Here is a 26,068-nt window from a genome sequence, read left to right as displayed (position 1 = left end):
ACCAACCAGTGATTTGGGTGAATATTTTTTTCAAGAATCCAAGTTGGTTACCGATTAGTTTCTTAACAACCCAGCATTGACAGTATTCTGGTGAACCACTGAAAATTATCACTATTCATTAACCTCATAATATTTTTCTTTATATTAAAATAGTTACGTAAAAGTACTCACAAAACATATGCGCGCATAAACACAATACCAAATACACAGTATCCAACGCGAATATAATTTAATACAGTCTTTTCAAGCAAATATTAATGAAGCAAATATAAAAGCTGAATAAAAAATAAGTAAACACAGAAAAGATATCACTTATGAAAGCTAGAATAATAAACTCTCCGTTATATTACTAGGAGTAGCAATATAGGGATTCAGGAACTCTTATTTCATACTCAGCGTGGTGGTAAATATGTAAATAAATCGCTGGCCCACTCGTAACTACCTCGCAATAAATGCTACTACCGCCAGAGGTGGGAGATAATCTGTTGTATTGTAAAACTGGTTTGTATGAGATTCAAATCTCCTAACTCCTAATCAGAGATTTATTGTAGTGTATTAAAGTTTACAGAGTGATCTTATGAAAATTTACATCAAATTTAATTCATTTTCCACCAAACACTTCAAAATCAGTTAAATCTTAATTTTGATATTTCAAATTTTTATACTCATATTTTAAAAAATTAATCTTTACTGATTAATTTTATACTGGCTATGTTAAATTTAGCATTGAGTATAATTTAACATTTTTTTCGGTATTTGTCTGTAATATGATAAGAAAAAAAATTTCAATTCACAATAATCGTATGAATAATGAACGAATTCGAAAAAAATTCACTTGTTTCGGATCGTATATGTTTCTAAATGTTGCTGTTTATTTGATTATGTCACTTTCTACATTACTTTGATTTCAAAGATCTGCCAAATATGATGAAATATAACAAATAAAAAAATAATGAGGTGTATTTGAGAAAACCGTTTCTCGTGGATTTACAAAACTATCTAGATTCTAATCTCTAAAAGGAAAGAAACGTGACCATACATCTCTGTAATGTGAGGGACTGGCTAACCATTAACACCAATGGAAATTTTTTTAATGTGGTGAAAATTGTGTATTCGAATTGTTTTAATTTTCAAAACAAATTGGATTTCTAGACACAAGTAAAAAATCTCACTGAAAATTCTTAGCGTAGCACATCACAATATTATTAAATTATATGTGTTATATTAATAAACGTATAATAAAACAGTTAATCCATAGGCTGACTGCCTTTATCCTACTAACGCCTTGTTTTATTAGGGACCACAAAATTCTTATAAAAGCCTATCAGCCATGGAAGAAATGGTTTACTAACCTAAACTTGCAGTTGAACTGTTTCTTTACGTCAATTCCAAACATAAGTGAAATAAATTATAACTTCTTTACGATTCTGCCTTAAAAAAGAACGGGTCCTGTTTCCCGAGATAAAATTCAATGTTTGTTTTGGGAATTTTGATCCTTTTTTAATAAACAAAAATTTAAATAATGTGATGTAATGATCATAATAGCTCACTGTGATTGTATCCGTGTCACCGTTGCATACCGAGCAAAACTTATGCCAGAAGACTATTTTTATTTGCTTAGATATCGGTATATTCCAGGGGAAATTATTTAATTTCCATAATAGTTATTTATTTTTGCTCATTTAGTGATTATTTTTGAAATCGTATGAATCATTATGCATGTACATCTTTTAACAAACGTATGCGTAAACCTCAAGCTTGTCGACCGATTTGTTTGTTAGTTATTGCGAAAATAATTAAAATCTGCGTTCGACATTTTCCGTAAAAATGAGTGACCAAAATTTTGAGCAGCATAACATAAAATTTTATGTAAAAATTTGCAAAACTGCTACTGAAACATAGGAAGGATTGAAAGTGACATTTGCTGTGGTTCTGAAAAATTCAATTATCTATGAATGACAAAAGGAATTCTAAGATGGGCGAAATATTTGACCACCGAGAAGTGAGCATTCAAAAACAAAAATTATGGATGTAAATAAAACAAACCTGAGAGATCTGGTGTGGTCCGAAAATTTTGATGATGTAAATATTACGAAATTCTATTTATAGCATATAGTTTGTAGCCTGACAAGTAGAAAGCCCAACAGGATAATGGGCCTAGTTGTAGTGTACTCATCGTGAGTTAGTTCAGCTCAAAAATTGATTATCAATTTACATCATCTTGCTTTTACCCGACTTAGTCCTCTGTGATTTTTCCAAAATAAATGTCGAGAAATTTCAGTGAAGTTTTAAAAAGACAAAGATTTTCTGATATTGCTAACTCTAAATTATGTGATAAAGTAACTCAAGATTATTTCGAAAAAATGAGTTTCAGGCATATTCTCAGAAATGGAATCCACGTTTAAACCAATTTTATACATAGGGTGAATACTAGACGATAGTAACCACAAGTGAACAGTTTAACGTACATTTTTTACAGTCGCACGGGAATTGCATAATTACATGTCACATATATCAACTATTGCATAAATTCTGAATGAAGCAAAAACATCGCAACCAATTTCTCTATCTTGGAAGCTTTAACCAAAATGAAATAAACTCAATCTTTTTATCTGGAATATTTGCGTTAAGTTCTTTCTCTTTTGGAAAAATTAACGGATAAATAATCTAAAATACATTTTGTAAAAACTTTACTTTATTTTTACCAAGAGAATAATAATATTTCACATAATAAAAGTTTTCAAAATGTAATTTTGAATTATATTTTGTTGTAAAGCGACCACCATTCTTGCACTGCCGGTACTCTCATTAGTAAAAATCAGTAAAACGTTTGATTAGGTAGAAGGAACAGGTAATTTAGATTCAATTTAACGTTTAAAATTTGTTTGATGTTTGTTAGAATGTAAACGTGCTCATGTATTTTATTATTCTTTTTTGTAATGATTTTTGTTAGCATACAACAACCAATTTGTATTGTATCTAATTAAAATGTTTACTGTAGGACTCTCAAACTCATTATTTACAGTCCTCGACATTCATCGATTGAAAGTTTGAAAGCGCACAGTCATTGAGGAAAGTTCTGCACTTTTTTGTTTGTTTAAAATTTTCAATATTTTCATTTCAAGTTTAAAACAACAGAATGGTTGGAATTTCGTTGTAAATATTTTGTTTGTTTATCTTTCTAGTTAAAGATTAAAAAAAAATTATTTTCGTATATAATTCATAAATATTCACATAAAAAAATATTATAAATCTGATATGAATATGTATATAATTTCCTGTGACATTGGTTCTGGTATGAATATTTTTATAAGAACAGGCTGAAATATAATTGATTGGTTAAATAAAATGTTACTGTAAGATCTCACTCGATATTCACCGAATCTCTCTGAAGCGGCTACGTTTTGGGGTTATCTAATGACAGCAGAATTTTTAATAATTATGATTCAAGTAAGGAACTGAGTAATTTCTAAGTTCTCAACTACCTAAACATTCAATATTTATATATAAATATTAAAATTGACTACGACGGTTCTCATGGAGACAACAATGGGTCAGTCAGTATAAAAAAAAATCATAAAGGAAAGAATAATTATTTTTTACTTTAATTGTTTTATAGGTATGCTACTTTATATTAAACTGGTGTACGATATATGTAATAAATTTATCGGAGATTGAATGATTACCGAGAATAAACAAGAGAATAATCCCTAATAAAAAAAGCTGTTAAAAAACTTACAAGATATAAATGCCAACCCAAACTGAAAATAGTTAAATCGTAGGTTAGGAAAAAATAAATAAAAACTACCCAGACTATTAAATCTGTTATTATTTATGTAATCGGTTAGATGAGCAAGTGTTAGTTTCAATCAAGCGATCCTTCTTTTGCTAATAATAACATGCAATCTCTAAATCTGCGTCTTCCTCTAACCGATTTAAACAGACATTATCATAGTAATATATGTTTTTTTTTTTTTTTTTTGGAAGGCGGAAGTTTTTCGATAATTTTATAAGAATATTCATTGAAAATTAAAATTCACACCTTTCTTAAAAAATTGGTGTAATAAGACAAAAAACGTATTTTATATATATGTATGTATGTATGTGTATGTGTATGTGTATGTGTGTGTGTGTGTGTGTGTGTGTGTGTGTGTGTGTGTGTGTGTGTGTGTGTGTGTGTGTGCGTGTGTGTGTGTGTGTGTGTGTGTGTGTGTGTGTGTGTGTGTGTAAGTTTTTATTGTCCCTTATAGTGTCATAATCAAAGATGACAATAAGAAGTTTCATTGACTCTTTATGTATTGGTTCCGTATGTACGTATTGTTAAATTCAAGTTATATAACACCGGTAGGTTGCGGTAAGAACAATCGCTTAGTTGAGAGTTATAACCAATCAATGAAATATACAATCCATAAATATCGGAAGCAATAAGAGAATTTATAATTTTTTTAATCCAGATATGATGTTTTGATTTTATTTCTAGACGTAAATAATAAGTAAGTATAATGAAATAAGCAGGTATATGCTTATTCATTCACAGCCTATTCTTTTCGATTAAATGAAACATTTGGAAATATACCTTTCTAATTCTACAAATGAAACTTAAAATAATTCAAGAGCTAGATCAGAGTTAATTGGAAATCGATCAGAAGTAAAATGATTCACTATTATAAATAAAAATTTCACAAGACTTTGGAAGAAAAAAAAAAATCTTACAGACAAAAAAGGTTGAGTTTTCTTCAGAGGAAAATGAACAAAATTCAGATATGAAGAAAACATTAATTTCCGAACATGTTGCAAAGTTAGTTACGATTTTATGCGCATTGACTTTGTTGATCCAATTATTGATTTAAAGATCCCATCCATATGTCATTAAAAAAACATAAACAAAATTTGTAAACATTCACGAATACCTAAACCTGATCGAACTCCTATCTGGCTCCAAACGCTCCGAGCTGAACTAGTTGATAAAAAAGAGAGAAATGAGTTATAATTAGAAGAGGAGGAAATAAAAAATGTATGTGGGTACTCATCTTCTGTTGACTGAAATAGAAAAAAAACGATAACTGATTTTAAAAATTTTATAAATTTGATTTAAAAAGTGCGATTATTATGACATAAGAAAAGTATAGATGAATTTCAACAAGGATAAGTAGGGTGGGGGTGCCGACCTCCGTGGCGCTAGTAGTAGCGTCTCTGCCTTTCATCCGGAGAACCCGGGTTCGAATCCCGGTCAGGCATGGCATTTTCACACGCTACAAAAATTGTCATTCGTCATTCTCTGAAGCAATACCTAACGGTGGTCCTGGAGATTAAGAAAAAGGACAGCAAAGACCGCGTGAAATTCTTAAGAATTACATTTATTTCAAACAGTCTCCGTAAGTACACTAGGGAAAGAAAAAATGTAGAAGGCAACCTGAATTGTCTGTTATACTGTAAAAAATTAGATAAATGCTATAACCGCTGGATGTGTACGTTAATATGCCGTTTAAAGTCTATTTAAAAGGGATGTAAAGTAAAGGATTACGAATAACGAGATAAATTTAATTCTAACAGGAAGAAAAAAAGATCCATTTCGATTTAAACCGTTTTTGGTGAAGTAGCACGGAATAACTACATGAAGAGTTAAGTTTATAAAAAAATACAACAAATTAAACGATTTAAATTCACCGAACAAAGTACTTCTGGAATACTGAAACGGAATTTTAAAAAATTCAGATTATGAAAATAGCGATGAGTTTAATATTAGCAATAAAAAACAAACATTTTAAAAAACCCATGACGAAAAAACCTTAAAAAACGTAAATAATAATTAAATAACTGTATTTTTATCCTATAATCCTCTGTGACATTGTTTTTAAGATAACAAAATTTAAGATTTTGATTAACCGTCGTGAGTGACTATGATGATAACTAAAGCTTATCTACGCAGTCTACGGGTCACACAGGACGGTCAATCAAAATCTTACATTTCATTGTCTTAAAACAATATCAAAATGTCACAAACGAGTATAAGGTAAAAACACAGTTATTTAGTTATTTCATGTTTTTTAAATTTTTAATTTTATTTATTACTTTTTAAAGATTAGTAGGCATGTGACCAACAGAGAGATGTTTATAAGCTGATGATGATGAAAGTTAAGTATAACAGCGCAAATTATTTAATAATCCGCACAATAATGTAGCATTGCTGGATTTAGAAAGACTTAGAAACATTCAAAAGCCGTTTTGAAGAAACATATTTACTGAAACATATCTACCGCTTCCTGGCGGTTTATAATCGTAAAACTAATCTAACAACCTGCTCTGAAGTGATACTTATGTAATGCAAAAAACCGTCTCGAAATCAGTCCAATAGTTTTTGAGAAAAATGGTAATAAATATACAGCCACAAACAAACGCACACACAACCTCTTACCCTAAACGCATATGCCGTCTCCGTTCCGTCGTGGGTAAAAATTACTGTATAAAAAGAAAGAAAAGATTTTTTAAATGTAATAATCGTAATTGACCGATTTTACAATACATATAACCTATGTATCTTTGTCAGTAAACAATAATAAAATTTTGTTAAGTTTTATTTATTATTTTTCTTTAAATGTTCCGAGTTTAGGGTATGTACCATTATGCATGTATGTGCACTATAATAATAAACGAGGTGTTTGATTTTGTACATCTTCAATTTGTCGTATTTTATTAATGTAGTTTCAAAATATACTTATTCGAAGTAGGTGGAAAGATTACTGAAATAATCCAGATATTTTCTTCGTCAATATTACAATGCTAGGGTTTTTTCAGTCATGTTTCATCTTTATTGCACACTGACTTATTACATTACCTTCTGTATCAATATAGAAACCTCTTTCTTTCACGGACAGTCAGTTTCCTTTCATTCCCTTAAAGTTTAACTAAGGTACCGGCATTTGATTGTTTTTAACAGCTAAAATTTTACATTTAACAACTAAAATTGTAAGTCTTCTAATTTCTTTTGATTTCTATATTCATTTAAAATAACCTTTACTTTTGGTGACGTTCTCCCGTTTAATCTTTTTATGCAAATCATTCTTTTTAAAAGCTATTAACTTCTGGATTTAAAGTTTAAGTTTTCCAATATTGACTACGGTTAAATTGAAGGTTTTCAGTAACTTTACCTGAGGAAAAAGTTGTTTAACATATTTGTTTTACAGAAAATGCTTTCTTCTCAAGTTTATCAATGAGATTCTTGTATAATATTACGGTAAAAGTATGGATGTGTTGAACAAAAGAATAATTTAAAAACCTCTTATTATCAACAATTACTAAAAATCTACTAATAATTTATATTAAAGCCCGCTGATTTTTCTTCATTCTCTTTCCCGTTGCTTTGTTGAAAGTGACAGATTCTGATTACGAATTTCTGATTAAGATAAAGTATGTTGATCTACTGAATGTAAAGAAAGTTTTATATTATTGGTCTATTTTTTTCCCGTAAAGGGAGGGAAGAGTTCTACCAGTAGCCGCCAGGCCCGCTCTGACGGCAAGTGGGGGCTTTCACCCGCTAAAAACCTCCCCTTCTAGTTACGTAGGGGCCAGACCTAAACCATATGATATGCACACAGCCCCTGCGCGATCAACCGAGCACTCATGTCACCGAATTAAAATAACCAGGGCGACGTCCCCAGGGGGTCATTGGGGGACGACGACTCCGAGGAGTCCCCGTCACCCAACCCCTAAGGCTGGCCGCCCACAGCCACTCGGCATCGGTCACTCCGCCACAGGTCAACTACCAGGTCAGACTTCCAGTCTGTCTTATACTCATCATAACATCAGCAGGTAGCGGACAGGGGACTGCCCCCCAGGCATCCATTGCCCTTCTGCTCATATCGACGTTGAGTTGCAGAGAACGCCTCAAAAGGCAGATCTTCCCAGAAAATGTCACTGTAGTCGTCGCCATCCCCGTAGACATGTGACGTCTCATTACCCGCAACGTTCCCTGCACTAACTCCTGTACTACCCGTTAATGACTCTACTATTGCGTTCACTACCCGTTGATGCCATTGGCTCCTCTTCTTGTCCGCCACGTACCCCTCACGCTGTGGGCACTCATTCCTCCTGTATTGCTATATTTAATATTAATTAATTTAATACGTTCGGATTTAAGGATAAATGTTTCGAAAAATAACGTTCAGATTTTCATAACGAATTAAAGCTTATTACCTTTACAATTTTAACATTAAAACATTAAAAATGTTTATTATTTTTAAAATATTTGCAGAAGTCATTTTTTAGAATCTGTTTTGGTGAATCCGTAAAACAATTCTTTTAGAAAGAATTCTGGTATCGAACGGTTTAATTTTATTATAATTCAGGAAATTTATAATAATTTTATCTCAAATTACGAAGCATTATTTGTTATAATGTTTTAATGGATCTGCACAAATTTCAAATCTTTATACTTAACATATTTCTTAGGTTTTTACGAACAAGTGATATTTTGTTAAATAGAAGTTTTTACATTAAAAAACAAAGTTATTTGATGAAAAGAGTTTTTGTTACAACTATTTAAATTATAAAAGTTAATAATTTTTTATATAAAAGTTGATTACCCCGAAAAAGTTTAGTAATGTTTACCCCCTTCCCTGCCACGGCTACAAAGTCCAAATAAATTTAAAAAACTGCTCTTTATCATTTTAACTTATTAATTTATTACACAAAATTTGTAACGAAGCCAACTTGGTATGTTCCATATCTATACGGGTTTCAGTTAATAAAAATCTCTTCTTCATAAAAATTATAATAAATTGAAAAGTAGAAAATTTAGTGATTTGAGTTTTGGCAGATCTATCTATTATGATGACGAATATTGCTTAAGAATAAAAAATTAAAAAATTTAATTGTATAGTTTTTATATGCATGGGTTTTTGCGAGTTTTAAGTAAGTGATTCGGAACCATAGATTTCGAATTCTTCTATAAATCCTATCAAACAAGTTGTCTGGGACATTTTTTAAAAGACATTCCACAATTACTTCATTTTAATGAAAACTTTATACAACTTTTATAATCGATTTTTCAGTTAAATTTACACTCAGACTTGACCGCACACAATTTTTAATTTTATTAATAGGACTAAAGAAATTTAATTAATTTTTGATGTTTACTATTTTATTCTGTCGTTATAACAACATGATCAAAGAAACTTTCGATATATCTTTGATACATTACAAATAAATTTCAATTAAAAACGTTTTTACAATCTACATTTATTTCTATATTGTTACCATTTAGTAATATTTTTTCAAAAATTCTAAACATTAAAAATCTGTTTTTTCAATTACAACTATTATTCATAAATTAATTGTACAAGCGCGTATGGAACCAATAAATTCATATTGATACCAATAAATCCATCAGAAATTGCAAATAATATATTTTTAATTAAAATAAAAGTTCTCATAAAGCTTCTAAAAACTATTCGTTTAAAAAAATGATACGGAGGATAGACAACTTCAATTTGTCACATGTAATTCAATTTCCTTTGCACTGCGAATCCTTAAAATAGAACCACATTGCTTTTAAACTTATTTCGTTTATTTAGAAGTATTACATTTTTTTTTTTTCAGCTAAGATATAATGTAAATTATTCTAAACACTAGTACTGCGTGAAATCAGGATAATATGTCTAACTTATATAAAACATTTATTTTAAAAATAAATTATCACAGTAATATCTCTGGTATTAAAACTATTAGATAGAGTATGTGTGTATGAAAATATAAATTTAAAAACCTGTTTATTAGTTTTAAAACATTTTATGTATTATATCTTCAATAATATTTCTACATCTTTCAGCGCATCTGCTTTAGAATAAAAAAAAATTAAAAAAGCTTTTATCACGAAAGCGAGACGATTGAAGGAAGTAACGACCCATAGTTACAAGAGTTTGTGGATATAAAGAAGTGCTATGGAAGAGAAAAATAATAAAGAAAAGAGGAGATGAAGAGAGTTGTTACCACTTCCAAGTTAATAGCTTGTGTCGTGGTCGTGCCAGAAAGCTTTTCTACCAGGACTTCCTCTTTTGCCTCCCAAAAGGAAATGACCTCATCACAGAATTTTTAATTACAAATTTATAAATCAGGATTATTCTTTATAATGACTAATTTGAAAACCGATTCGTTATTATTTATTTATTAAGAAGTAACGATCGATTTATCCGCATACCACACGGGATCAAAATTGTGAATAAATATTTGAACATAAATTATGTAGTACGAAATGAAATTCATAATTTTATTTCAGTAAGAGGTGTGTTTAAAAATCGTGTGAAGTCATTTCATTTGTTATTGTATTTGGATGGGGTTGCATTTGAGGCTATTTTTTATTTTTATTTTACGATTTATTCAGAAAATCTTGACCGATTTAAATGAACTTTGCAGAGGGCATTTTAAATGAACTTATTTCAAACAACTGTTTATTTCAGAAATACGTCGTCATCTTTACAAAAATATTGGAATGCAGTATAACATTTTAATTTACCATTTTATATAAAGCTAAAATTCTATTGTTCTACCATTTTATATAAAGCTAGCGAAATACTGTTTGAAAGAAAATATTTCTTTAAGATCAGATCATTTGGATGTAGGGAAATTGTTTTTTATATAATCGTACCTTTCGACCGTTATTCATTAAAAAAAGTTAAAAGATTCTTAAATAAAGAATGATTGGATATTTTGGATATGGTCAAGATGCTATTCTGTTGCAGCGCCAGAATAGAGTGAAACGTAATCAAGCATTCGCTTGAATATGTTTGTGTGTCTTTTACCAGGCCTGTCTGATGCTTTTCCTTATCATAAATATAGTAGTTCCATCTCGCCTGCTCACCAACACCAATACATACCCAGAGAGGCAAGAGAGGTAACAAAATTAACACTACCCATCAACCGTCCACGCTTACAAAACTTAACACTTACAGTACGAAATTTCATTAATCTGGTCCGGGCTTAATTTCAAAGGCGCAGTTAACCTCTAACCCCATTGGTTGTAATAATTAGTTATATTAAAGATAGAATATTAAATAATACTTATTTAATTAGGAAAATAATTTTTTTCATTGTTTTTGGACAGTAGCATACGTGAATGATAAATATCCAAATTGCAATGAAAACATTATAATTTCAAACGTACATACTTTTTATACGTTGTCACGGATGCAGAATCCAGTTTTTTTTAACTGTATTCCTTCAGGAAATTCCATAAAAATATTATTTTTCAAAATCCTATTAAACGCTAAAAAGTGTCCAGTTTCGTTTCATACGTTGGTTTGGATTTGGCGTTCAAGTTTTGCTCTGATTTAATCTCTTGTCCTTCGAGTAGATCCAACAGAGTGGATCCAAGAATTAAGAAAGGGATCATTTAATGTTTAATTAAATTTAAAGTGGTCCTCTATAACATTTTATTGAACTTTTTTTCTATCCTTACACGTATTTTATTATACATATTCAGCTGATTAAGATCTACTGTTATTTAACTACTTGAATAAAAATTATCAAACTATAAAAGTAATTGTTTAGGTCTCAAAATTTCCTTTTATTCTCATGATTTTCTCGTAAAATATGCATCATCATCGAAATTTAAGTAGATCCTTACGTGATTATTCTATTACGATACATATTACATGTTTGTAACCTTGCACAAAATTTCAGTTATAATATTTTACTATCATTTCGTTTTTATTAATAGTAGATTTCTGTAGTATTATCAGAACCTATAGAAAAACATTTAACGGAGAGAACTTGTTCTCTCTACATTTGTATATGATTTTCATTACGAATAAATTGTGATAATTTAAGAAAAAACCAAGTAACTAGCTTTACCAACTTATTACCACATAATACTTGAATTTGTAACAGATTAACTGTTACATTAAATAAATCGAGTAAAAAGAAAAGCATATAAAAATAAATCAGAGACGTATAAGCATTAAATTGAGCCATTATAATTTATACATGACAAATTATTTTTTTTTATTCGCTATATTATAGAAGTCTTTAAGTGAATAAGATAAAAAACAGTGTTATTTTAAGACCAAAAAGGTTATCATTAGTCTATATTTACTCACTTTAATTTGTTGATATACCGTAAAAAAAATTCTGATTTATTTGATTTTAACATCCATTCATAAATGAATAGTATCCGATTTATCAGAATATTATATTTATCAGTTAAAAAATTCTCAAACAGAAACACACAAACCTGATAAGAAAATTTAATAAGCAAATTTAATTGTATGTACTCGTATTTTATGGAATTATGTTTTTCTTAAAATTGTACATTGGTCTCCTTAACGCAATTCATTTTTCATTATTTGCTATCAAAAATTAACAGCCGGAACCTGAGACATTTGTTTTCATTAAAAGGGGCAGTTACCGATAACACAGAAAATTAAGATGTAGTTGACTTCTTTAAATTCCAAATTAATCCGGATTTCAAAAATTAAGTGTATTTGTATATTTTTATTTCCTAAAATTGAAAAGGTTTATTGAATGCAATTTATAAGTTTTGTGTTACAATTGTTTGCACGCGTTTAAAGGTGTTTATGGATTGTTTAATTACCGAAGAACATACTGGCTTTAGAAAAGGTAGATCCTGAATGGTTGTTTTCTTTATTCTCAAGCGGCTTAATAAGGAACGAAGAGAATTTAATTTTGAAACTCATTTGACTTTGAGAAAGCTTTTGACAATGTGAACAGAGGAATTTTGTAGCGGATTATGCAACGGAAAGGATATCCAAATCATCCAACCTCGGTTGTGCAGAGCTTATATGGTTATTTACCTCTTTCAAGGTCGAATTTCAAAAAATCTAGAAATTGATTTTTAGATATTTACATGAAAATTACACACACCAAAAATCAAGTTGATATCTCCTTTTGTTACCAAGAAATTTTAAAAAATAGTAAATTTCATTGTTACTACATTTCAACCCTTTAAACTCTTTAAACTAATTTCATAAAATCATTTCTTAGTGTGCACTGACACCGTAAGAACATGTATACAAATTTTCATCGATTTATCTTCAGTAGTTTTATGTGGGCGTTCATGAATCAGTCAGTCACTCAGAACATGTTCTTACATATGTAGTGGTAATTACAAATTAAGACATCATATTTGTACTTGAATAACGTATTAAATTTCTTATAATTAATTGGCTTTGCAATAAAAAGTTAATAGAATTGTTTGCAAATATTAAGTGTTTTAGTTTACTTAACAGTGTTGTTATTGTACTTACGTAATAAGACATGGGTAATAATTAGACTGAATTCACCATTCAATTACATAATAATTAAAACTTTATCTTTGTTGTTTAATTTTGCTGTATTGTCTAAAATTACGATAAGCTCATTTTAAATGAGAATAATAATAAATTAGTTAATAAACAAATATGAGCAAGGAAAGAAGTGATTTTAATTTTTAGAATATTCTGGTTAATAAAATAATGTGTTTGTTTTAAAAAAATTGATAGAACTTATGAGGCAAACCTCATGATATTTTGTGTCGTAAATATTAAATCAGAGGAAATTATTTAGAGGTTATTTAGAGATTATTTTCTTAATCCCTTGACTTAGGTTTATATCAATATTGTACGAGAACAGTTATCAGCTAGAATGTTGATTTGGTTATCACCAGTAATTAATATCCTTTTGTTTTTTGTTTTTTTTAAAAACATAGAAACCGGAAAAGAATGTCAATCATTGTTATAAAAACCGATCAGTTTTCCTCAAAAAGTTTACGTTTCGGGGTAAGATGAACATAATATGTATAATCTATTTTACTGGAAAATCGTGAAACCAGAAATTACTTCCTTCCTCACTTTCTCTAGGGAGCCCAACATGGGAAGATATTTATTTTTGAGGATGGATGTAAATATAAAAACTTTTGTGAGTAACTTGGTCTGATTTCCTATCAGGTACAACTATTTATTTGTATTACGGTGGGTACTATAACCAAAATGTTGTAAATTACTTGACACGAAAGATCAGTCACAGGCGAAAGTGGCATAATATTTCTTAAGAATAACATTCATCACATGCCATTTTACTAGGAAAAGTGAGGAATTGTTTTCTATCGCCTTCTTTTTCCGACCCGAATATATTTTTTATATCAGCATGTCGAACTTAATATAATGCAGTGATATTTGATATAAGCAAGACGTTTAGTCTGTTTTCAACAGAGATTGGCTGTACAAAACAACATTACTTTCAGAGAAAAAGAGTTTGACTAGTCCCGCTTTAAAGTTAGATACTTCACCTGCAGCGGAGTCGTAAAATGTTTGGAACGGATTGTACTAAACCGTAATTAGTTATGAGATAAACTGAGTCACATATATGCTGTTTCAAATCAGTACAGAAAACCAGTTTGTGAGGACATATAACGTACATCTGTACATGTTTTTTTTTTACTTTTCTTGTAAAAATTTAGATATACTCTAGAAACAAATAAGTATAATTAATTTTCGTAATATAATTAATCTTCAAACATTACAAGCATTTAAATACTGAATAAAGTTATCAAATATATATTTAGGTTTCTGTCAGGGGATTAACGAATTTTTCCCTTTTTTTTTAATTATTGTAGTAATATACAATAATAATAATAATAATAATAATACAATGTAGTATTGTTTTTGTGGTGAGTATTTAATTTGGTAGGACAGCTTTTCTCACAATTTTAATAAGTTAGGACGTTTTAATGAAAAAGTTGTTTTATGAGATAATTATATTTTTACTAATACCTTTATAAAGTTTCATAAAGATAAGATATTATAATACAAGAATAGTATTTTTTATGAATTGTTTTAATTAAAAGATTTAAATTTTAATCTGAGAAATAATCTAATTGTAAAGCTCTGTAATAATAAAGAGTTGTAATAATAATACTCGAATTCTAATCGTTATCTGTTTTGATGTAAAAAACATTTTTCAGATATAATAAACAAAAAAGCAAACTAGTAGGCCTAATTAACAATTTAATGTAAGATTTTTTAGATTATTTTACGTACGCCTTAATTATTTATATTTTTTACGTAATATATAAAGAAGAAAGAGTTCTATTTCGATAAAGTAAAAGTAAATTTTCTTTTGTTTAAACAACATAAAATCTTATAGATTAATAATAAAAGTTAACGAAAAAGTTTTAAGCTGGTAACTTCTGTAATAACTGAGATAAACATAAAAGCTTACAAAAAGACGTAAAACTTCAAAATTGTAAGGAACGATTATTAGTGAAATAAGCATTCTATATAATATTCTGTTACCACTTTAGGAAGAAAAATTAATTTTAATAAGTTATATTAAATGGGATAAGAAGTTTGAATGAAAAATCTTTTTACTAATATCTTCTTTTTTAACAAAAGTCATCGTATTACGTCACGAGAAAAATATGTAAGTATTACAGAATTGGATATGAAAGTTTATAATTAAGTTGAACGGGTGTTTTCTTCTTCTTTTTTTTAAACATTATAATAACAATTCTTGGCATTCCGTGATGGGATTTACTTGTAAATAAATTCTTGAAAATTGTATTGATTTAGTATAATATTTATAGACTAGGGATATTATAGATTTTAAAACAATTGTCCCTTGAACTAATAAAAACAGCTATGTTTAGTTTTTACATTAGATTAAAAAAAAACTTAAGACCCATTAATTTTCTTGAAGCGTGTTATTGGAATCCTTATTTATTTGATGTTTGTAATTTGTCCAATTATTTTTTTAATATCAAAATACTCAAAGTATTATAAATAATAATAACTAAAAAATCAAAAAGGAACTAAGGACTTTTAAAATTAAAAAGGAACTTCTTGGACTTAACCAAATTATAATATATTGTACTTTGTTTATTCGATAGTAAAGTGTTTACTGTTTTAAGATCGATGTAAAAGAACGATAAATATATCTTATTATATTATATTGCATTTATTATATATTACACTTATTATACATTAGATTTATTGCAAATACTTATATTTAAAATATCTAATTAATGCGTATAAATACGAAAGTATGTGGATTTGTTTGCTTGCAAAAGCATCATGCGAGAACCAATCGATTGATTGCTTTCAAATTTTCAGGCTACATTCATGTTATCCCAGGAAAGGTTTTAAGCCAGAGATCGAGAACCTAGCCCCTTGGGGGTGAAATTGTGAATTAAAGATATTCATTAAACAAATAAAAATTAATACTTTTACTTCATTACAATTCCACCACCGTGGCAACAAAAATATAACCAAAATGATAATTTTTTTTCTCTGCTGGATTTCTGTAAAGTATTTAATATTCTAACAACCATGAGAATGACAAACGTGTCGGGGGTCCACGAGGCTCCATATCCTGGCTAGACGGTCGAGTGAGTGAAGCAAGCCTTGACCGGCTAGTATATATATATTTTTTTTCTGATATTTTTCTTTTATTTTTTTGGTTATTATTGAATTATTATTCATCGTAGAGATTTTTTTATCCGCCGTCAGACAAACTCTCGCCAGCGTCTTTGTACCGAACGACTTGTTAAACAGAGGTTAATAGTTATTAATAAATCAATACATTTAAATTAAAAAAGGAGATGAAGTCTGATTCGAACCGATGTGCCTTCCCCTTGTACGTTCCAAATATTTGATTTGTTTTGATTGCAGTCGGTTGTAATCAAAAAGGAAAGTACACAATTAGATGTTTCAACAGTCTTAAATCCAAAATTTCAACATCCTACGGTTAATCGTTTTTTAGTTTTGCGAGATACGTACGTACATACGTCACGCCGAAACTAGTCAAAATGGTTATTTCCTTGAAATCTGAAAACCGAATTCTTCGTGATCGCAATACTTCCTTTACTTCGTACAAGGAAGTAAAAATAAATCTAAAATATGATTTCGTTATAGTGTATTGCATACAACAAAATATGAATATTGCTATTGGTAAAAAACGCAATCCACTTGAATTTCTTCAACTCTCGAAGTTTTCAGGTATCCTTGTCTAAAAAACTAAACATCTTGGTATTCTGTAACCATACAAGAGTATTTTACTCTATAGTTTAGTTATGTTTAAATATATTAATGAATTGTTTATAGCTTTCTAGAATCTTTAGTTTTAGAAGAGCTTTCCATCTGATTTTTTTTTAATGTTACCTATTGTGATCGATAAATGTTTAAAAATGTGCAACAAAAAGCGTATCATGAAAAGAATTAATCCAACTTTACACAGCAGTCAATTGGTTGTAATACAAAAAGTGGAACAGTAGAAGCTGTTGGTGGCGAACTCTAAGATATAGGTCAAAGCACCTACCATATATTTTGGAAATATCTCTGGAGCGTTCGATAATGTCTGATGACCTGTAATAATGTAGTAGCTTTCAGTGTTTAGTCAGAGAAGAGGGCAATAGTGAGGAAAAGTAACTTCAAAGACGCATGGATAATCTTAGAAAACGTTGACTTCACTGTAATAAATTTCTTAGTGAGAGATATCTCCAAGAATGCGAATTTGTCACGTCATTTGGATTGTTTTGATCGATAAAAATGTTTGCAATTATTCCTTCCTGCAGCTGATAAAAATTTGCTGATGACTTGTTGTCCTGAGTGGAGGTAATTTTAGGAGGGGTCTTTGTCCAAATGAGATCTGCAATATTGTAATTATCTAAGCTGATTGTATAAATTGAGGTTTACCGCTAAAACTAAGATAGTGTTGTTACGAGGTGTTCTGGTCTTACCAAAACATTTTTTTGTTAAATTGTATAATTAGAAAATTAATTATGTTCAATAGAATAAATATTTGAGTATAAATTTTAATAAAAAATGAAGATTTTTAACTTTATTTTCAAGGTTTTTACAAGGGTAATGAACTTTTGTAAGAAAATTGTTAGAATTGAGGGTAGGGAATAAGAAATTTCTGAACCTAACGAATAATTTATCGTGAATTTTAAGAACATCACCGTTGTCTATCCGTTTGGGCTGGTGGATTAAATTTAAGTAGTACATTTTTATTTCGTGTGCGAGACTAATGCTAATTTTGATTAGCTGATCCTATCTGCAGTATCTGGCGGTACATTACGTATTTTTTTGAAATATTATAGTTCGATTTGAAACCTCACTTAGATGCTGTTAAATATTTTCAAGAAGAAAGTATAGCAGATAGGGTATGATAAAATTTTTTTTATCAAAAAATATTTTGATTGGTTGGGTATGACAGAAAAGGTTGCTGTTTTCTGTAGAAACGTATCGTCTCTGTCTACCCATATATCAATTTCCCAAATGATTATCTTAACGGTGGGTCGCCATGAACTATTTTTTAAACAGATATTGAAAGCGTGTAAAATTAATTATTGGTTAGTGAAGTATTGATTATCTTACAGAAGTTAGTGAAAATTTGTATATACGCTCTTCTTACGGTGAAAATGCACACTAGTAAAAAGGTTTTGAAATTCAGAGTTTAAAGGATTAAAATGATCTAAAATTGAATTTTACTTTATTTTTAATTCAACAGTAACAAGTAAAAATATCTACTTGCTACTTTATTTTTGATGTGTGTAATCTTCAAGTGATTTATAAAAAACAATTTATATATTTTTCGAAATTCGACCTTGAGAGAGGTGAAGAAAGGTAAAAAAAAAACGTTGAAAAATGATTACAAATTTTCTCCATTTCCGGCTATACTAAACGAGATATTCACTTGATTTGGGCTTACAAATACTCTTCAGATTAATATATAAATACAATTTTCAGCATACAGCATGGTGGTTCAACCAACACAGCCACTGCCACTGTTATTATATGTGCGACGCGAATGGCTGCATCTACCTTCGGTTACTTGACTAAAAAAACATAAAATAAAAATAAAAAAAAATAAAAAAAGTGAGAAACGAAGTACGGTCACTTTCTAGTGATGTTTGTCGGGTAACGCTAAAAACCGAATTAAACACATTTTTACACGTATGAAGATATAGGTAACCAGATATAACTACTATTTTTAAATGGAGGCCGATTATTTTGAGATCCGCATTTTTCAGATCACTCAAAGTTTCGGGTCTTGTACTGACCAAATTGGTGTTCTGAAGAAATTACAGTACACTGATAGTTTTTTTTTAAATGAACAGGTTTTAATTTCTATTTATCATTATTATTCTCACAAGAATGAACACAGAGGGGTCCAGGGAACAAAGCCCCTGGTTAGATGGGAATGGCGAGCGAAACGAGTCCTGACCGGCTAGTTATATTATATATAATTTACAATCTCAATAAATAATCCTTGATAATGCTGTTAGGTAATCGACGTCGTTGAAATGTATATTTATAGATGTATTAATTATATCACGTTGTTTATTTATTATTAAGATTATTTTTCCTTAAATTTACGAAGATGCAACTTAGCTTTAGAAATCAAGGTTTTTATGGGAAAATTTTGGTTTTGATTCTAGTTGATAAGATTGCTATTATCGTTAAATTTTATTATTCTTTTAGTTTTTAGATAATTCATTGCATAAAATGAAAGCATGGAAAATGATCTGAAGAATTTATCGCGTAATTAAATGACTGGAATTTGGAACTTTCACTTTAAAGTTGAGGAAAACTCACCCAGCATTTCGCCATGGAGGAAATTTGTTTTACATTATTTTTATTGAGATATATTGTTTCTTATTCGACTTTTCTAATTTCCTTCCATTAGATTTTCATATTCTCAGTCATATTCAAATTTTTGTATCGGCAACTTACATAATACTACAATATACAACCTTGTTTGACCAGAAAAAAGTTACAAAACAAGATTAAAATGACAACTAGAGAAATCGGATTTTTATTACCTATATAATTCGTTTTCCGTTAATAAATACTTTCTTTGAAAAAACAGATACTTTTCAAATTGTTTAAAATGGATTTCCATTTAACATTTTTCATTACAGTAGTTTTTCATTACAAAAATCTTGAAGAGAAGGAATTACATAGTTTTCATTTCAATTTTTTGTTATTTGTACATTTACTTTGGTATCTGCTCGCCCACACCCACGGTCCTCAAAGTAATGTTGATTATGAACTTAAATTATTTTGAAAGAGTATATAAATTAATTGATTATGAAGTAGTGTGAATCAACTGCAGTAATAACCAGAATGTAATAAAAGCAGTAATATCCAGATACGAATTAAGCCTGGTCCGAGATACATGAACACGGTTCATATTCCACAAGTGCTTTCGAGTTTATGATGTTCTATATCCGTTTTACTATCTGTCAGTACAAATGTCAGTATGTAATGCCAGTGCTGTATATCCTATTAATTTTAATGCACCATTTGTATTTATTAAGCTCTTATCGTATTTCACTTAAAACTTCATGAGGTTATTTCTTTTTTATGATAAAGTTAATGGAGTCGGCGCAAAATGTTTAATTAAGATATAGTGAATTTTTTATATTTACCCGATACAAATAAATTATATTTAAAAATGAAAAACAGCGAAACTCTTTCATTCGGAAACCATTTATTTTTTTTTATTTTTACATATTTTGAATGTATTTCCAACAGATTACATACTCCCCTCACTAGACGTGAGTAAATGTGTGTCAGTTATATAGTAGAAATATATAGTTTGCCTCCAGTCATAAAGAAATAATTTTTAGAATTATATACATACTTAAAAAATATAAAAAATTTATTAATGGGATTAATACCGAAATACGATGAATCAAATTTAAAGTACGAATGATGTGCTTCAGTACATGTTAAATCCGGACGATTAAATCAACGTAACAGTAAAATCATACTGTAACTGAGGTACGTTGTGCGAAGAAAATTAATTAAGGCTACAGCATTTTATACTCCACGTCACCTTACGACAAGAAAAATGATTTGATTTTTCTCTGTGAAAAATTGACTATCTGCTTCAGAGATCAGTAGACATATAAGACATTAGTTAAAAACATATAAGATATTAAGAATTAGCTTCCTCTACTGAATACTGGTAGTGCGTATAATGAATTATTTCTCTTTTAAAGGATAATTAATTTTCTCTCAGAAAAAAAATTAATTTGTTACTGTATGTTATTTATAACATTTTTTCTTATGATTATAACATATTTATAACATCTGAGTTCATGTGAGACTAATCAGAATTATTTTCTCAGAGAGTAATGACGTACATTATACAACCATCCCCTATGGTACACAGAGTAAAGTGATCACTCCGAGTAGAATATCACTAGCAAAAATGGGTTTTTCTTGTTGAAACGCAACAGTAAATTCGGATTAGTGAAAGAGGCTGCATGGAAACCACTCCATTCCTCATTCTTCTTAATAAACCTGCATCGTTATTTTCGGGAATGGCTATGCCATTTTTGCGAGTGATTTTCTCTTGTATCGAGTATCGAGTTACCTTAACTACTTCGTTTATATATATTGATCTAATATGTAAACATATTATATACGTAAAAATTAAAAAAAGAAAATCCTGCGACGAAATAAGGAAACAGCTGATTTTTCCTAATTATATCAGTATACTAGCAGATCCGGCAATGCTTCACTATTGCTAGATTTGAGTATATATATATATAGATTAAATGAACACAATTGAAAGTTTGGTAAAACATTAAAAAAATGAACATTACGGAACTTCACAAAATTTTTTTCACTTTTTAAAAGTCAGAATGTAAATAAATCCAATTTCAAAACAATACACCTATCGAATTTAATTCAAACCACTCTCTAAACACAGTAGTCGGTTCAAATACCCCTAACTTTCTTTCTTCTGGTTACATCGAGGATTTCAATAGCTTTAAATTTTCTCCGGATTACGCTGACCATTTTGAAAAAAACCGCACTTAAATCGGTCCAGTAGTTGTTTAGTTTATAGCGGACACACATATGAGCATTGTTATATATATATATATATATATATATATATATATATATTAGAAGAAGAAAGTCTGTTTGTATATTTGTTTGTTTGTTTCGTAAATATCTCGACACCGACGCATCTAGCGGGTATAGTTTTTGCAAAAAATGTTTCTTTTCACGTAACTAACATATATCTTGAATATAAGCCAAATCGAACCATAATTACATTTTTTCGAAATATCTCGACTCCAACGCCTCCTAGCGGGTCCAAACTAATTCAGAAACCTTCGCGGGCGTGCGAACAACAACTCACCAAAATTTCATAGCAATCGGATGAATGGTATAGGAACGAATACGGGACAAACAAACATCCATTTTTATATATATTGAAGATTCATAGAAAGTATAGGCAAACGAATAAGTAGCGTACAATTTCAAATTGTGAGATACTCTAACCTAAAAGTGGTTCAAGGTTTTCAAAAATTCTAAACGTATTTTTAAACTGAAGAAAAATATTTATTTTTCAAATTGTCACGTGCCTCAGTGCTACGTATAGATCACAAGCATATGATGAATTTTATTCCTAAAAATGAATTTTTTTTAAAATAGAGCTGTAATTATTATTCAAGCTAAAATTAATTTATAGCATTTTTTATAGTCCTACTAACTTCAAAGTACTTTTTTTATAGACATTAGTGATTCGATTTTACAACAGAGTGTTTATAAAAGAATTCCACGGTTTCAAGTATTATTTAAACAACATTATATTTAAAGTATTACTTTCATGATTATATATTCTGAAAGGATAAATTCTGGATTTTTATGGCGTTTAATACACTTTGGTATGTGCACCGTTCATTGCTTTGTACACGTCCAAATGGTAATCCAGCTCTTCCCACGTACTCGCCAGCATGTTGGGTGTAATGGTTGCTACTAACGAAAAAATCTTCTCCCATAGGTGGTTGATGTCACAGACTTTCTACGAATAAACAATTTTTTCACACGCCCTCCTCTCCCAATCTACTGTTTTAGAAGCGAATGTTTAATGCAGCAGAAACACGGTTTCTGTAATGCGGCGGAGCGCTGTTTATCTAATAGGAAATTGATCCTTTTTCTTCTTCAATATCGTCGATCTGTGGAAAAACGTAAAGTTCGAGCAAATCACGGAAAATATTCGATCGATTGCACCTTCTGCAAAAATGAACGTCCGAAAATATGGTCAATCATCAGTCCAGCACCAAACATTGACTTTGGGAGAGTGACGCTAATGTTCGATAATTTCTCCAAATGGCTCTGATCTCGAAATCCTGCAATTGTGTCGATTTACGTACCCATTAATATGGAATTTCACCTCATCTGAAAACGTGACATTAATCAGGAAGTCCTCATTTTCATCAACGTTTATAAGCATTAAAGATGCAAACTCCAACCTTTTCACTTAGCTATTGGATTTGATTTCATACAAAAGTAGTATCTTATACGCACAAAGACTAACGCATCACTTTGTATACTGCAGATTTAGGCATTTCTAACTCTAAGCTGAACCTTGCTGACGACTTTTTCGGGCTACGCATGTAAGATGCTAGGATCGTTCCACATTCTGTTATTTCCCTTAAGACATCCTGACCGCTTAGAGGAAGACACCGCCTGTTTCCTTAAACTGATTAAACCACTGGAGTATAAATTTATTTGTAGGCGCGATACTGCCATATTCATGTCGATAATTACTCTGAACTGCAATAATCGATCATGTTTCGATAAACGCACTGAGCTTTCTGGTGCGGTGTCGTCACGACTGAGATGAGACTGTCGACCGGATACGCAGTGAAGGTCACACAGTGGTGCCAATCGCGACGAATACTTGCGATGACAAACTTACAATATAATGTAACAAATATAAATATGAAAACCGGATGCTATTAATTAATTCCATTATTTCATTACGACTTTTTGGAACCAAATAATTATTTTTTAAACACTCCGTATTTCAAATTATCTTTTCGTATTTATTGATTTATAAACTATCTTTAAATTTAATTTATTTATGGCGTTAATATTATAATGATTATTTTTAATAAATTATAGAAATTTTTAAAAATTTAGCATTAAGAAAACGACGTCTACAATTTGTAATTTTATTTAGATTGTTATATAACCAGCGTCAGTTCTGTAATCCAAGTGAGTTGTTTCATACATATTTTAAGAAAATCGTTATTACCATCCTTGATTTACAGACAAAAACAAAAATACAAATCAAAAATATATTATTCCTTATAGTGTATCCGGGTAAAAGTTTGGACATATATAATAATGTAATAATAGCAGAATAAATGTTTATATTATTAAAGACAATAAATACGGAAAAATGAAGGGAGGTTTTTTAAAATAAATTGTTTCTCAATATCGTTAGTTTCTAGTTATATAAATCACAGCAAAGTTTAATTAAAAATCGACACCTGCTGGGGTTGACACGACTTGACTCTCAAAGTTAATGCAGTTTGGTATACTAAAGGCAGTTTCATAAAGTAAACAATCCATGACTCATAATGAAATATATAAAATGAAAATTACGACATCCTTTATACTGAATAATAACACCTCATATGCAGAGATATATATTTCATACAGGTTAGATAATTATGTCTATAAATAAATATATGTAAAAAATATCAATAACCAAAACTCTTTATTTGATGTTATAATAAATAACTTATATGCAATCAAACTGCTAGAACAGAAGGGAAAATTTAATAGAATTAAAACGTTAATATTTATTTCTACTAGATTTTCTGTTTGAACATTAAACAAACTCAACAATATTACAAAATGATACAGTGATTCATTTTGTAAATAAGAGGGCGATAAAAAATGTATAAATTTAATAATTTATCTCCTTCAGCAACTATAGGCTGACGCCTAATTATAGTAGTAACTTTCAATCCTTTTTGAAGATGAAATAAATTTTTTAGCGGGTGAAAAATGTTAAGCCTGACCGAGATTTGACCCAAAATCTTCTGGATGAAAGGCAAAGTTAGTACCATTCCTCAGTAATAATCCGAAAAGGATAATGTCTAACTGACGCGGATCGAGATTTCTGTTGTCTTTTCTTTATAATTAAAAATGTTTGAAGAAGATCCGATAACTTGTAGTCAACCGAAATAAGATTTTCTCGTTTCTCTTTTTATTCACTAAAAAATTGTTGGATTATTTCTATGTTATAAATTAATAAACATTTTTAAATAGTTTTTCTGCAGTATCTGATTTTAAGGATTTATCAACAAAAAAAAAAAGGTGGAAATGACGTTATTGAACTTCCCCGAAATTTCTATAATATCTCAAATTTAATAATTCCCTCCAGTAATAAATTGAAAGTTATCTTTCTTAAATTATTTACTTTTTTATCAAAGTAAGTGACTTCATTCAAATTCATCCTTTTTTTAAATAACGTATCCATTTGTCAGAACTATCGTAACAAGACATCCAGTCTGATAAAATAACGATATATCTGAACTTTCCATGTAATTGCTAAAAGTTTATAATTTAACTCTTTCCTATGATAATCATGTTAAATTTAATATTACACCACCACCAGTATATTGTTTTTCTATGAAAAATAGAAGTAGAGTTTCAGACTGAAAAAGTAAAAAGGGTAGGAAAATTTGTAGAATTCCAATTTTTAAAGGAATGCACTATTGATATTTTATTCATATAATAAAATATCAAAAATGTAGTATCTCGACGAAATTTCAAAGAGGATTTAATTTGACGAAGTATGATTTATTTCGTATTATGTTATAAGAACATATAGTTTTCAAAATGTTTCTTTTCTATAGATTTCTAACACTAGTAATTATGGTTAATATAGGGATTCAAAAATGATGTGAGGTATGAGTATTACAAAAAATCATCGCAGCAATCCTTTTTTATTTTTATGATTAAAAACTTTTCCTTGTTAACTAATTATTTAATATATTTATTTTTTTTTTGTTTGTTAATGTTAAAAAAAATTAAATATACTAATTAAAACTATATAAATTGAAAGAATTACATCCACTAATTACTACTAACATGGGATAGTAAATCGCGATCATTAGAGTACGTAGCTTTATTACAGTTTCCATGTAACGAATTAAAATAACTGAGTTTGAGCTGTAATCTACATATATAAAGAATGTCGTGAGTGATTCATAATCAACTCCCAGCACCCAGCAAAGGTTTTTAAAAATAAATTG

At 29.4% G+C, this 26,068-nt stretch overlaps 1 protein-coding gene across 7 annotated transcripts in view; it reads right to left on the bottom strand.

Moving 5' to 3' along the window:
- LOC142318828 (spondin-1-like) overlaps window positions 1-26,068 on the bottom strand; it is a 173,864-nt gene that overhangs the window by 143,791 nt on the left and 4,005 nt on the right. The window lies entirely within an intron of this gene.

Source organism: Lycorma delicatula, chromosome 2, assembly GCF_047948215.1.
Source record: "Lycorma delicatula isolate Av1 chromosome 2, ASM4794821v1, whole genome shotgun sequence".
Classification (NCBI taxonomy): domain Eukaryota; kingdom Metazoa; phylum Arthropoda; class Insecta; order Hemiptera; family Fulgoridae; genus Lycorma; species Lycorma delicatula.
Note: the sequence above shows the minus strand (reverse complement) of the source record. Positions and strands in the feature narration are given on the sequence as shown.